This window comes from Dermacentor andersoni, chromosome 5, assembly GCF_023375885.2.
Source record: "Dermacentor andersoni chromosome 5, qqDerAnde1_hic_scaffold, whole genome shotgun sequence".
Taxonomy (NCBI): domain Eukaryota; kingdom Metazoa; phylum Arthropoda; class Arachnida; order Ixodida; family Ixodidae; genus Dermacentor; species Dermacentor andersoni.
Genome location: NC_092818.1, coordinates 157458301 through 157472906, shown reverse-complemented (window position 1 = coordinate 157472906; position 14606 = coordinate 157458301). Strand labels below are relative to the sequence as shown.

At 43.7% G+C, this 14606-nt stretch overlaps 1 protein-coding gene across 1 annotated transcript in view; it reads left to right on the top strand.

Moving 5' to 3' along the window:
* The window catches only part of LOC126531446 (thrombospondin type-1 domain-containing protein 7B-like), an 834929-nt gene that overhangs the window by 132180 nt on the left and 688143 nt on the right, over window positions 1–14606 (top strand). The window contains exon 3 of the mRNA XM_072288436.1: window positions 4495–4594. The gene's annotated coding sequence lies outside the window, so the exon portion shown is untranslated. The remainder of the gene's footprint in view (window positions 1–4494; window positions 4595–14606) is intronic.

The following is a 14606-nucleotide window of genomic DNA, read 5'->3' as shown; positions in this document are numbered from 1 at the left end:
GCACGGCATTTCATTGTGCGGCCTTGCTCAGGGGCAAAACAAGAAAGGAAAATCGAGACAAGCGGCTTGACAAAATGCTTCTTGAGGGAGGGCAGGTTTTGTTGCTAGTGCCTTTGTGCCAGCTTCTATCTGTGGTTAATGTTACTAAACTGACATTGTAGCGAAGTTGGTTACAAATAGCGGTGCATCAATAAACGTGCATGCTCCTCTGCCGAATAAAACGCCATCCGTTCATCAGGCTACGAAAATTATAAGATTATGAAGACTGGGATTGTAAGAATGTGATTATGCTGGGCTATAGTTTCAGAGATTTGGAAGTGATACGAAGAGATAAAAAAGAAAATGATGCAGCTCCCAAGCGCTGTAAGGCAGCTTAATGTGATGATATTTTTTTTTGCGCTAGCAGTCCTTCGCTTACGCATCACGCTTGACGATCACTTCAGATTCCTTCCCCCACACTTTGTACAACTGATAAGAATGGCCTAGAAATTCTAGAACTGCGTAAAAAAAAATTAAGCAACGTACGACTCATGCATACAGCTTTGAATTGGGGGAAGCACATTCTGCACTTGAGCGCGGGGCAGCATATACTATAGCGCCCTTCTTACAATAGCCTGGATGAGTAGGCGGTAAAGTACTCGAGTACTTATACGTACACATTAAAGGAAAGACGAGAAGTTAACCAGAGGATATCTCCGGTTGGCTAGCCTGTACCGGGGAAGGGAAAAAGGGTACGAAATTTGAGATGAAGATAACGGAAGACTGAACAACATAAAACTGGAAGCTCTTGACGTGTTTATTCAATAACGAAAGTGCTTAGGAAATTGAGCTATACCCCAACACGTGGTTTCTCGATTCGCCGGAGTTCACGGTTGTGCCTCTTCGAAGAGGAATAACTTCTATTCATCAGCGACATTCTGCTGAAGTGCCTGCCTCACGATCCTGTTGTATGCGCTCGATTAGCAACGCAATAGCTCCGCTCGCGATATCTTAAGAATAAATTGTCACCCCCTAAGAGAGAGAGAGAAAATGATGAATGAAAGGTAGGGAGGTTAACCAGGACTGAGCCCGGTTGGCTACCCTACACTGGGGAAAGGGAAAGGGGGACGGAAAGATTTAAAAAAAAGAGAGAGAGAAAGTCCACTGGAGATATCAGTCGGTCACTCAGTCCGGATCACAGACGCTGACTCAATCCGGTCGCTTTCAAATATCGCAGCAGCGCTTTTGTGGCCTTTTGTAGCTGTGATATGCGAGGCCATGATCCCAAGATCTTGTTCAAGGTGAACGGCTTTCCATCTAGCTGATTGAGAGCTGTGCAGAGGTCTTGCCTTTCATTTTCATAAGATGGTCACCCCCTAAAATTCTGCTTGAGCGACTATAGTAATCAATTTCGAATAACGATTCTGCTTCGTATTTTTTTTTGCTTGTATTTAGAGACCGAAATAATAAGAATACGCAGAAGTACTTAACGCAGGTCGCGCAATTCCAGTTCGAGACCCCAGAAAATTGTCTCATTCGTTTTCGGCAACCAAGCTTGTCAAGGAAAAATAAGTACTTTGTCCTGAAATTTACTGTAAGTAGATGTTCTTGATGTGTTCGAATATTTAAAACGTGCCTCGTGCGTCAAGATCATGTCGATCATGTCAAGATCATCTTTCTTATTTGTTTAGCTTTGAAAGTAATTGATCAATGAACGTGTTAACTTGGTCGCCAAAATAATACGGTAGGGTCCCATATATTTGCAGGCTATATATTGCAACTCCTATTGCTGTCGTCACCCGCTAAACTTAGCGGGATGTTTCAGCAGACAAAATCGAAAGTCTTTTGGGAGCTCTGTGTGTAGACATAAAAAGGGTGTTTCTGCGGGTAAAATATTAAGAACACTGTATTATACACCATTTCAATTTTTGCTTTCGTACTCGCATGCCAATACCGGCCGCGATTACGTAATTACGTAATCAAGCACGCATTTAAATGCGTGCTTGTATAACCCGACCGCGGCTGAGCGACAACGCTCGTTACACGATAATTTGATCACAGTATTTTAGTGTCTATAGAGTAGAACGAAGCATTTCGAAGAGGTTTAGCATCCCCAAGGCTTGGCGCGCACTGTGATCTTTGATTTTTGCTCCATGATTCTTAATACTCTCTTATTTTCTTGAATATATCCTGATTTTGCTATACTCCTTGACACTCCGCTGCACAGCGAAAGGCGGAAAGAAGGTCCACAGTGAGTGAGCGAGCACCAGATGAAATCACTAGCTTTGCCCAATGGTCCAAAAATGGAGCGGCAGAGCAAATGGCACCCTGCCACATCAGCCGTCCAAACCGCACGAAGCTGGCTTATAACATAAAATCTCCGTCTCAGATGTCTGGTTGCTGTTTCGGACGTTGGGGACGCCTTTTCGCCGTTCACGCGATTTGACGGAAGGCTCACCAGGCTTTCTACCTTTTTTTTGATCGACCGCTAGGCCTGTTTGTTGTGCTTTTGCAGCGTCTCGCAGTTGTAGAAACGGACCTTGGAGTAGGCGGAATGTCCTAATGGCAGCGGTTGATAACGTCGTAACTCTCAGCCATTTGGGGTGCGCGAAATTTGCGACGTTTAAAAATCAATCCGGTGACTCGACGGCACTCTGATGCCCGTTAGCCGAGACTGACTGCGTTAGCAGACAAGAGGAGTATCTCGGACATGGCTGTAAGTATAGGGCTGGCGAGGGTTTCGCTTAACGTTTATATGAAGTAGAAAGCAAATAACCACCTACCTAAAAAAACAACAATATTAAAAAATCTGAAAACCGGTGCATTAGAACGTCGTGCGATACAGAGAATATGCCCTAACGACAGCATTTACTTAAGTGGTCACCCCAACTTTTTATATAATCGAAACAACAAACCGACTACGTGAGAGCGACCGCCGTGTGCAGCCGTATGACAAAGTTAATTATGGTAGGCGACTTTCAAATTATTCTCTAACGTTTCACTCACGTGAGTGGTTAGTCATGACCAGACCTTGAGTGCGCGGAATAAGAGTAAGCTGTTTCTATTTAAAGATTCGTGTTCGCACATATGTTTTTCACCTTGATAACTGGGTATACGCCTTAATTCTACAGGGTGTTCTTATGTTGCTATGGTACCCTTATTAAAAGAAATTTCCAGCATGAAGAGATGTCATACCGCTCGTGAATTTCAAGACGCAGATGCAAGTAGTAGTAAGTGGTAATGTGGAGGGGGGGGGGGGGGGGGGGGACGGATATCACGTTCCACCGATACGCGAATGAATATTCGCGTGCTCGTACGGTAAACGTGACTCTCAAGCTTTTACTGCAGCCTGAGTGATTACATGGACAGCTTCTGCTGAATTCATTAACGAGTAGTTAGTAAAGAACGCTCGAAAAAAAGAAAAGTTGAGCCTGCCCTGATTCTCCGGTGCATATGATAATTAACGTGTAATCTTCTGAGTGCTTCCTGCGAACACGACGAATCCTTACGAACACGAACCGTCCTTTCCCTTTCTCGTCTCCCTCTTCGTTTCTATAGCGCTCTATGATTCAACTCGGAGCCACGCATCGCGTTTCGGGCAAATGTTGCGACCCGGAATAATCGCCGTAGCGAGACGGTCATTTAGCAAAGTGATATCAGATTGCAGCGTTCCGATGCGGCGGTTTTCCGGGTAATGCTGCCTTGCCTAACCGAAACTGGCGCATTCAGCCCCCTTCTCACAGCCTCATCAATCGCAGCGAGTCCCAAAACGGCCGTCAAAAGGGTGGTTTCAAATTGTAATCAGATGCGGGCGTTGCCCACCAGAGAAACAAATAATAGTAATAATGATAAAGAACGGTTAACGATACTTAGTTACGTTAACTGTTAAGTTATGTAGTGGTTTTGTGTAACTTAGTTGTAGGACTATGTGCACTTGCCATTTTGCCCAATGTAACGCTTATCCGTGCCATGTTAGAGAAAGTTTTCTTGAATGGCTGCATCACTGCCGTCTCGGGAGCAAACGAAAACGTCGGTTCAATAGCAGTTGTGCAGGTACAGATCGGGAAGGCAAGAAGATTGACCAGACTTACGCCCGGTTTGCGACCCTACTCTGGGTGAAGGGGAAAAAAGGGCTAATGAGAGATGAATAAGTAAAAGAAATTGTGCGCTAACTGCGCTCACTCGTGAAGTTTCACACTGAGGTTCTACACCTCAGCATATGGTAGCAAACTTGAGCTGAATGATGGTTGTCCACAAAACAAGTTTCCTTGCGCTTGTTATGGGGTATGTTTGCGAATTAAGACAAATATTTTGAATAAATTAAAAAAAAAGATTATCTCATGATAGGCATATATATTTGTAACTTTGGCATGCTCTCTTTATTTACCGTGTGTGTCTTGTGAAAGGTTATATTTTTTCTGTCGGTATTGTTCCCTTGTCTAGGTTTTCTTTGTGTTTGGCTGTGATTTAGGGATAGCTGGTTCTTCAGTATCCAAACTTACCATTGTGTCGCAGTTAAACAAGGGCGACGACTGCGACACGAGAATGAGGACAAATACCAGAACAACGACGAGGAGGACGATGAGAATAGCGGTTTCGTGCAGTGAAAGCGCCTGTGAGTATTACCGAACATTTCTTGGTAGGCTGTCTGGCGGTACCTCCAGTTCATGACGTGCTAATAAACTTGCCATATTGTAAAAGGCACGCAGTTAAGTGGTCCGGAATATATGACAGTGGCAGACGCTGTTGAGGTGGTGCTTGCTTCTGGAAGGATTTTCGTGTAAACGACTATAAACCCGTGAGCAATAACATCAAGAGGCGCTCTGTGGCGACGGGAGGGAGTGGCGGTTTCGTCCGTCAGCAAACCATTCCTCATTACTATTTATTTATTTATTTATTTATTTACGTATACCTCAGAGGCTCTATGTAGGATTACGCTTCTACGTTTTAAGAAAGGCTCGATGGACATGGCATAGACGCAGCTGATGTCTAGCTGCGCCGACATGTTGTTTAGTGATATCGCCGTAAATAATGTCAAATCAAATATTAAGTGGTGAAAAAAAAAAGAACGTATGAAGTATAGGAACGTTCTGAAGGGTAGTGTAGGCTCTTTACAATGTGGTGCATTGCATTTATGATTGCCTTTAGTATGGCTTTAACCTTTATAGCATCACATTTTTATCCGTTAGCATTATCTTCAATACATTGCTTTCGCCTTTAAACTGCGCACAAAAATCTAATTAATAGTGTGACGCGTAATCTGCGCCTCCATGAATGTATGTAATACGGGTGCTACTACTCTTCGCTGCATTCTACAATAGCGCGTTTAAAAGCAAAATATGTCAAGGAAAACATTCGCAAGCGCCAAAGCAGGATGGATAGCAGGCTAAACAGCTGCCTGACGAATCCGACTTGCGCTTTGCATAAAGCTTTAGCATTAGACCGGATTTACCGCCCAGACTAACAGGGGCTGACTCCATTTGTAAATCATGTTTTATCTCCCCCTTCGAACAAAGAGACAAATGATGCTCGGAGGGAAGCAAACAAGTCGTATTCAATTACTTTTTCTGTTCATCCGCGAGATTCTTCTTAATGCGGCTGTTTTTATGGATGCAGTTTTTCTCCCTCCCAGACCCCAAGCCTCGCTTGCAAATGTGCCTGGGCGTAATCACACGTTATCGCCAGTTGCCTGTGCCGTCATGTTTGACAATTTTTCTCTTCTCCGCATTCATTTGTTTAAAACGCACTATTTTCACAGCCTTTGTGGCGTGGTCGGAAAAGAAACACATGAATCAGTGCCATCTTTCTTAGCGATGAAATATGAAGCAGGCGGTTCTTACAGACACTTATTTTAATTGAAACAACACCTGCGTAAATAAACGCAGGTTCAACAGTGTGTGGTACTGCGGAACTGCACCTAAACATGCCCGCAAACACGACACTGGCGATGTTCACTGCAACCACCACAATTTACGAGTGGTTGTGCTTGTGAAACGTCGGCAATGCAGATGACGAGTAATGTTACCTCTTCGTCTACCGGGAGCTTTGGTCAAATTTGCTGTGCGCTAGCTTCAGCTTCTTAAAACGGACGGAACTGCCTTTGTTTGAGTGAAATCTCAGCCAAAAATGACCACGAGTTAGACTTTTTGTAGACTGGGAACGGTTAGAAACAGCTAGAAACATGCGATTTGAACGGCCGAAAATTATGTCTGTATGCGAGATGTCGCAGACTACGCTAAGCAAGGACTTGGGTAACAGCTCTTACCGACTGTGAAGGCCGCCTATAAGTGCTTCCAGCAGAGGTGAAAAGAATTTTATTATAAAAGAAAAGCTCGGAGGTCGCGCTTCCAAGAGAAGTGTGCGAATCTGCAAGCCCACCATGCTCAGATAATCTAGGCGTCACTACCGAGAGATGATCGCGGGAAGGAGGTGATTCATGCATACGTTCTTCTCCCTTTTGACTCTGTAGTTGTTCCTGCCAAATTTAGGTGCTGAAAGCTGCATCACCTATCAGAGCTTGTTACATGAAAAATTTAATCGATTACATGTGATTGTTTACTAAGAAAAGTAGTTGAATTACATTGAGCGTTACCGAGAAAACAAGGTAATCTGTAAATTACAAAATTACGAAAAACATAACTGATTACAAGTAATTATATGCATATAGTTCTTTATGTACAAGTCTGTGCAGAGCTAATGCAACTGGTACTCGTGAGTATCCTGAACAAAATCTGAATAATGCGCAAAAAAGGCACCTTTTATATACGTGAAAAGGCACTGTCGGTAGTAGCGAAACTTATTTTAGCTTTTGAATGAAACAGATTGTGAAACAGATTGGGAACTATGTGACATATCAAAAGCTTGTTTCTGACTTTATAAAATCCATTGAACATTTCCTTGTCACTTACTTTTCAGTTTTTCAATCAAAAGTAGGGAGCGGAACGCTTTCTAAGTTACATACACAAATAAGCTCTTTTGATAGGCCCTTTGCCACAAGCATTTCATGACTATATTGCTTTTTTATTTGTTTGGTAATTCAACGCCAATTTTCTTCTTCGATGTTACGAAAAAGATTAGACGACGGATACAACTTTCATTCTGGAGTGCATTTTAATAGATTGGGCGCAATCACGATTTTTCTTGCGAGGCTAAACGCGAGAAAGTAATTTCCTTGATTTGACGACTTCCGAGAGTAAAGTCGATGAAGGAGAACGAGAACTTCTTGATTTGATGGGGGAGACGATGGAAGTAAAAATTAGGATCCCGGCAGTATGCGAAAAGTAAGGAACTCATTAAAAACTTAATCGTTGTCGGAAAATTCTTTCTAGGTGATTACTCCCCACACTCATTGCTGTTGCATTAGGATTGTGCCAGCGTTGAAGTTTACTACGATTGCCTGGGCTTTGAATATTGCAAAGTCATTCACCTTCCAACTCGTGAAGACATTGATAGAAACTTGCATATGATTTCAGAGATAAGTACAACAATTACCTCGAAAATTTCTTTTTGTGTTCGTTTTTGTTGCTATTACTCGCGCATAAATTCGCGGAATTGAAGGGCGTTTTACGAAGTTCCTATTCTATATTTAACTACATTTTTGATACTTCTCTCACATGTTTTTACAATTCTCTGTTCGTACATAACGTAAATTATCAATACAGCGAGCTTTATTGTGCTGTTATTCCCAGATTATTTCCAAGACAAGGGCATAGCTTTAACCATGCAATCTGACTCGGACACTCATAATTATAGTAGAAACATTTGGCTTTTACATAGCATTATTAACGTGGAAAAATTTAGATGATTGGAAATATATGTGATCCGTGTCGAATGTTTCTGTTGTGTAGAAGTTAAACCTGACTAAACGACAAGCAGTGTCATATCATAGCAGTTATATTACTTCGATTGCTTTTCCAGAAGCAACCAAGCCTCTAGAAGGCAACTTTCCCGGAACTGTTTTGGGACTGGAAAGTAATTCCAGAGTCAAATAATCGCCCAGACAGCCGGCAAATAATAAAATAAGGACAAAAGAAATAAAGAGAGAGTAAAAGAAAACGAGTGCTCTCAACTTTAACTTTATTTCCTTTGTCATCGCTCAGCTGAGATGAAAGTGCACGGATTTACACGGCAAAGTGCTCAGCGCTAAAGTGCGAGCCGACGCTCTAGCTCAAGGAAGAGCCACCTGAAGTGCGCGGTAACTCTAGTGCCAACGGCCAGCGTGTAGTTTTCAACCGAGTTAACAGCCATGCCAAGTCAAGCCGTATGTATACGTGCGCAGAATTCACGAGAAACAGCAAAAAAAAAAAAGAGCACTACACAAAGAGAGTGAGAGAGAAAGAAAAAAAACTGAACGAAAACAAATTCGAAGCGAAAACTGCGCTTCAACATAGAAAACACAGGGGCACGGCAGCGAACGGAGAAAGCCGGAATCCAAAGTGCGGGAGGGAGCCAAATAAATAATAGAGGAAGTGAAGCGAGTGGAGAGTTGCACTCTCGTTGGGCCTTCGGGGACCTCTAGGGAAATGCGCGCCTTTGTGCGAAGAAGTGCGCACAAACAGGACGGACGACGAGCCATCAAAGCGGGCGACGTGCAGGAAAACTCCGCGCACTGTTCTCTTTGCTCTTGCGTGCGCTGCACTCACGGTTGTGCATCGCGTCGCGGCCGAGCGTATAGGAGCCTTGTGGGTACGAGCCCCGCCCGAGCCCACACAGAGCACGCTTCGCTGCGCAGGCTGAACGTTTATGCTGTCCTTATTCGTAAGCTTATTTATTTATTTTTGATCGACAATGCCCTGAGGCGGAAATTGAATCCCGGTCGCTGATTGAGGGGATACCGAGCCGATGGTTTTATGGAAGTCTCTGTGCAGTGAGCTGCGTCTTCCAAGACAACGAGCAAGAGTCGAGAGAATCGTGTGCTTTCGTTGTACCGCGTTGCATTTTATTTGGCGTGGAAATCCTGGACCGTATTAAAAAAAAAATTGCCAGAGACACATAAGACTGCTTACGTGTGGGAATGCCAAAACATTGTAGTCCTCTTGGTAATAGTTTTCTTATACACTCATTTTATACACTAATGACCATGGCTCCACCTCGGCCCCATTGGCTGCGCTTTCCCGTGCAAAATGACACTCGCTCTAGGCCACACATTTAGTGAGCCAGATGGCTGCGTGCCGGTTATTTGTCAATCCCCTAAAATGCGTATGTGACACAATGCGCACAGAATGCTTCAATACGTACTTTTAAATATGCACGCTAGGTCGCTTCTGCAGATGAACTTAACTGGCACTTTCGTAGCCTACTTGTGTGAGGACCGTATAGGCTGGCCTTTCATTTGCTTAACAAGGGGCCACTCACACCGACGAACCACACTGGCACTGTCGCGAGCGGCTCTCTCTGGGTGCCGTGGCGAGGAAAACGACAGAGAACATGTTCGATGGTTTCCTCGCTGCCGCAATCGTCACAAACAACCCTGCCAGCCTTCCGACGCGGCAAGAAAAAGTATTCGTGAAAGACACACGAAGCCCCAACATGTCGACTCTGGCATACCCACGTTCCTATTTATGTATGTGCTTGTGCATTTCGTACTCTCTCTCTCCGTGTGCTTCTTCTATTTTTTTTTTTTGCCTTTCCGTCCTCCTTTACCCCTTCCACATTGCAAAGTAGCAAGCTGGATATTTATCTTCCGGTTAACCTCTCCATTCCTCGTGTCTCATGTCTCCATCTTTCTATAAATATGTGTCGTAGTCTGCAGCGCATAAAACTCTCATCACCATTCGTTCGTCGACAAGCATCATGTGTCGCTTTGGTCTTCGTGACATGCCTGCGGCCCTGGCCGAGTTTACATGAATTCGACGGCAAAGGGAGGAGGACGAGGAAAGAAAGAGAGAAGGCAGGGATAGAAAGATGAGAATGGAAAGATGAGATAGCAAAAGAAGGGGGGGGGGGGGGGGAAGATGCGGTGAACTCGCGCAACGCACGCGGAGGGCCTGAGAAGTAAAATGCGTTCACACAGGCCAGTCGCCCTCAGGAAAGACAAAAGTGCGGCCTACCGCGTTTGGCGCATCACGGTAGTACTACGCGGCAGCGCTTGCAGGTGGCGCACCCACCTTTGTTGGAAATTATCCGGAAATTGTTTGCGGCGAGTGAGTTTCCCCAGTGACTGGAGGGAATTACGCACCGGCGGCAGTCTCTTCTTTCCTCTCTCCCTCGATGGCATACGCCAGCGTTTGCGAGCACAGCGTGAGGTAGGCTTGTACATAACCTAAATACTACTCAATATGGTTTATCTTAAATGCTTTGGAAAGTAATTTCGTATAATGTAACTAATTTGGTAGCTTGGTATTTATGCTCTACCTGAAATACTTTTCAGAGTGCCTTGTACTCAGTATTTAAGGTATGCCCTTCATGGTTGTCAGGTGCGGTATCAGCGTGCCACGGGCTTGTCGCATCGGCGGACGCTCTGTGGGAAGAGGGCTGGTTCCTCGGTTTAATATGCAATGGATTGAGGAAAGCGAACGCCAGAAAGTTTCAGGCCTTCTGACGGGGGAAATGACAAATATGGCGAAACTTCCCATTGTACTCCACGAAGAGCAGTGCTCACAATTTGAGCACGACGGTAATATTGTCCTTCAAAGAGCCTCAGCCTGTGGGAGAACAAACGTGTGATGCGTCCTTTGTGCGGTAATCGCATTTACAGGGTAAATCCATCGACGTCACTGCTGTACAAAAATACCAGCCCGGCGGTTCAACAAAGTTTTTTACTAAACAACGTCGCCGTGCCATCGCGCGCATCTGTCGAGTGCCCCTTCAGCATCAGTGGGAAGATGTTTACAGAATGCAGGGGCAAGTTGGCAGATGGCAACATTGAAAAGCAGCTTCTTCTACGAGCCAATAAATCTTTCTGGTAAAACTTCGGTTCGCTTCACTTTCGTTTAACACTTCGGAACAAAAGTTATCTTGTGAGCACCGTCGAAGTAACAAAATACTTTTTTTATTGAGTATCTATAGTACTCTGTCTCAGATGCATCTCTGAATTCTGTATTTATTAGTCTACTGAAATATACTTTTCGCGTGGTCTTTAGTAACTCACCTTAAGTACATTTTCTGGTTATCTTGTACACACCTGGCATGAGGAGACTTACCCCGTCTCGAACTATACTCACATGTCATCTTAATGCGATTCACTTTCCCAGCTCGTTACCAACGTCCTAAATGGATGCGATTTGCTTGAAGTGTGGTGCGATGTGCCACTTAACACATTCATGTAAACGCCGCTTATGTCTCAGACTGTTCATCAACCGGATTTAATGCTAGCATTTCGGTACAGCTTGTGAACAGTGTAGCGCATAGACATTGCATTACATTTAAGTTATAACTTCTGCGGTGCATAAACACTGCAAGTTATTACACGTTGCAAGGCAATTGTAGACAATTGTACGCATTGCATCAATTTAAGTAGCTGCTTCCCGAATGCTTTACCTCACGTAAATTTCAAGATTGGCGACACGCCCCGGTAGGTCAGTGGCATAGGGCTGCGTGGCTGAGTACGAGGTCGCGGGTTCGAGCACGACCACGGCGACTGTATTGCGATGCGAGCGGAATCCAAAAAGACTCGTGTACTTAGACTTAGGTGCACGTTAAACTTCAGGCGGTCAAAATTAATCTGAAGTACTCCACCACGGCGTGCCTCACAATCCAATCATGGGTTCTGGCGCGCAAAATTCCAGAATTCATTTTACAATATGCATTGGACGTGCACATAATTTATATTTTCGTGGCTCAATTTTTTTTCTCGGAGTTTCAGAATTTTATAGATTAAGGCAATACGCAGTATGCGAAATAATTTCCATTTTTATCTATTTTTTTCATACTTACTATTATCAAAAGAATATTTGCGCAAGTGTTGTAATGTCAGCACCTACGACGGTCCTGTGGCATGGCCCTACTACTGCTGAATTCACTCTCGGGCCGCAGTGCAAATTCAGCTGTCATTTGGTGGTTTGAGCTGTGGAGCATCAAAAAAACGCCTCTGGAAGATGTGCCAAGTTGTGCGTTTTATACATAGGTATTGGCAATTTACATTGCGTGTAGCGTTTGTATAAGCAGCTATAGTTAATACCGACGCAAGTGAAAAAAAAAAAAAAGAGAAAGGATCAACTAAGTGTTATCACCAAAGAAGACAACGTCGACGTACATGATGATTCGATCACTAAATGTTGATTATATATCTGTATTGTCTCTCTCACTATTCACTCATGTTATAAGATATTCGTATCATATTTCAAGTGCAATTACGTAGACCTTGCCTTTTTAATAAATATATAGCTGATATTAGCAGCTATATTCCATGCTATGAATGCTATAACCCTGCTGTACCCTGTAAATATTGCATAAAGTCTTCTTCGTGTTTTCACCTGCTCTAAGTCGAAACAGGGCGAACGTGTTTGTTTTTTATCTTCCAAAAGTATTTCGTTGGTTTGGACTATCATATTCTTTTTTTGAGCTGCATAAAGAAATCTTACTGGCGGCTTATGCCCGTGAAAGCGTTATTCGCTAGAAATAACGCAATAGGGCATGCATGATTCAAGATAGTAACAGCGTTTTGGCAATCCCTCCTCTGATACAACTAACTTCAAGGAGGGCGCGGATTTTCTAAGCTTCTTTTCTTTAACCGGGATGCGACATCTTCAGCCGGTTGTGTTTCATTTCTTCATGCAGTCATAATAACGGGTGCGCTTCTTCCACATTGCTTTCGTGTTTATCTAATTATTCTTCAGGTTGTTGTCATTAAAGATCGCGCAAGAATTTCTAGCGAGGTATGCAGCGGGTAGTCTCAAAGCGAGTCACACCAGGTGGCACTAGGATTTTCTTTTTGTCTAATGACAGTCAACACCATCCTAAGTTCTAATTCAAAGTGTAAGTAATACAGGCGTTCACGGGTAGACATGTCTACGAGCTGCAAAGTCTTAGCCAGCTGATGTGTTCCGCTGGCAGAACACTCGGCGAAAAGTTTCCTTCTCCATCTCGCTTTACTTTCTCATTTTTGCAGCTATCTTTGTTGACGGTTTGCTCGAGAACGCGATTAGGCATTGCATTAGAGCATTATCATATGTGTTTAGACTGGCTCCAAAGTGTAACTGGATCCGAACAAATGCAATTTCGGCTTTTCTATACGTTGCCAACGCGGAGAATCGAAGTGCAGTTGAAATTTTCATGCGGTTTACAAAAGCGACCACACAAATTCTATTATCCTGGACGCCAGCGAACGGAATTCGAGGCAATCTTCTGAGAGTACGTGCGGGTTACACAGGAGGACACGACATTTGGGGGTCGACTAAAGCTGTTCCCTTGCGCGGCTGCACCTGTGTTGTTTTTTGCCCATATCATAGCTTGACGGAAATATATTTGTTCTTTATATTTTTCTGCCATAAACAAGCGCCATTGACTGAGCGTGATGTGCATTTTTGATATTATGGTATAATCAAGAAAAAGAAGGAAAAAGAAAAAGGAAGGAAACCGTGAGTCGCCTGACAGAAAAATGCAAGTAAAGAAAAGGAGAAAACGAAAACTGAACTCATGCTCCTATACCAATTCTTGACTGCTGTGAACCAATTGTACTGGCATAGTGAAGCACTTCCGGGAAGGAATGTCTGAGCGGGCCGCAAGTCGAGAAGTAGACTGCTCAGTGAAATAAAGCGCCAACGTAGCGGTACGTTTGACGATCACTCCTTACGGCAGGCCTTCACTTTTTTTGTTGGCAAATACGACTCGAGTGCGATCAATTTGAACCAACCGGTACTGCGGTATTTGTTCGCTGACAGCGCTTGGGCGTCACGTAGCTTCCGCATCGCGCACAGAGCGACTAGTTGCGACGGGGCCGCGAACGCGTTTTATTGCCTCCTTCTCTCTCTCTCTCTCTGTCACGTCTTTTCTGGGCAGGTGACGCGAGCGAATTATGAACTTACTTTTGAACCCGTCAAAAGCTCCTGTCTTACACGAGGTGCATTGAAGTCTTGGTGGATGACGTGAATTTCTTTTTTTTTTTTTTTTTTATGGTTATCGGTGAAATGGCTCTGAAAATTGGCCATGAGTTCTACCCGACCTTTGTATTAGCTTTTGAAGTGTCGCGGATAAATGTCAAAGCTCGTCAGGAACTTTCCAGTGGTCTCTTTTATTCCTGCACCGTTTCACCGAAGTTTTGTTCGATGCACTTTAGTTTGATCTGATGTGATGTCGGAAAGTCGAGGGGGAAAAAAAATACGATGTAGGGCTTCGCATTTTTTCATTATTTTCGACAAAAAATCTAAGCGACAATAAGAGAAATAAATGTGGGAGTTATTTCGCTGTATTTTGCCTTGCTACGTTAAATTCATTAAAATGAGAAATTATGCGCAATCACGTATTTCTGTGTTGTATTGACGCGTCCTTATTGGATTTCCTACGTTGTTGGTAAGAAAAAGCTAGACAATAAGCAGACTTCGCTCCTGGTAATCGTCCAAATATCTTACCGACAAAAAAGAAGGAAAATAAAGAAAAAAAAGGAAGAAAGAGAGCTCAGTGCTTGGAAAAGACGTATGATTTGTTTTTATATCCAGAGAAATCAACGCGAAAGCCCGACCAGATAAGTA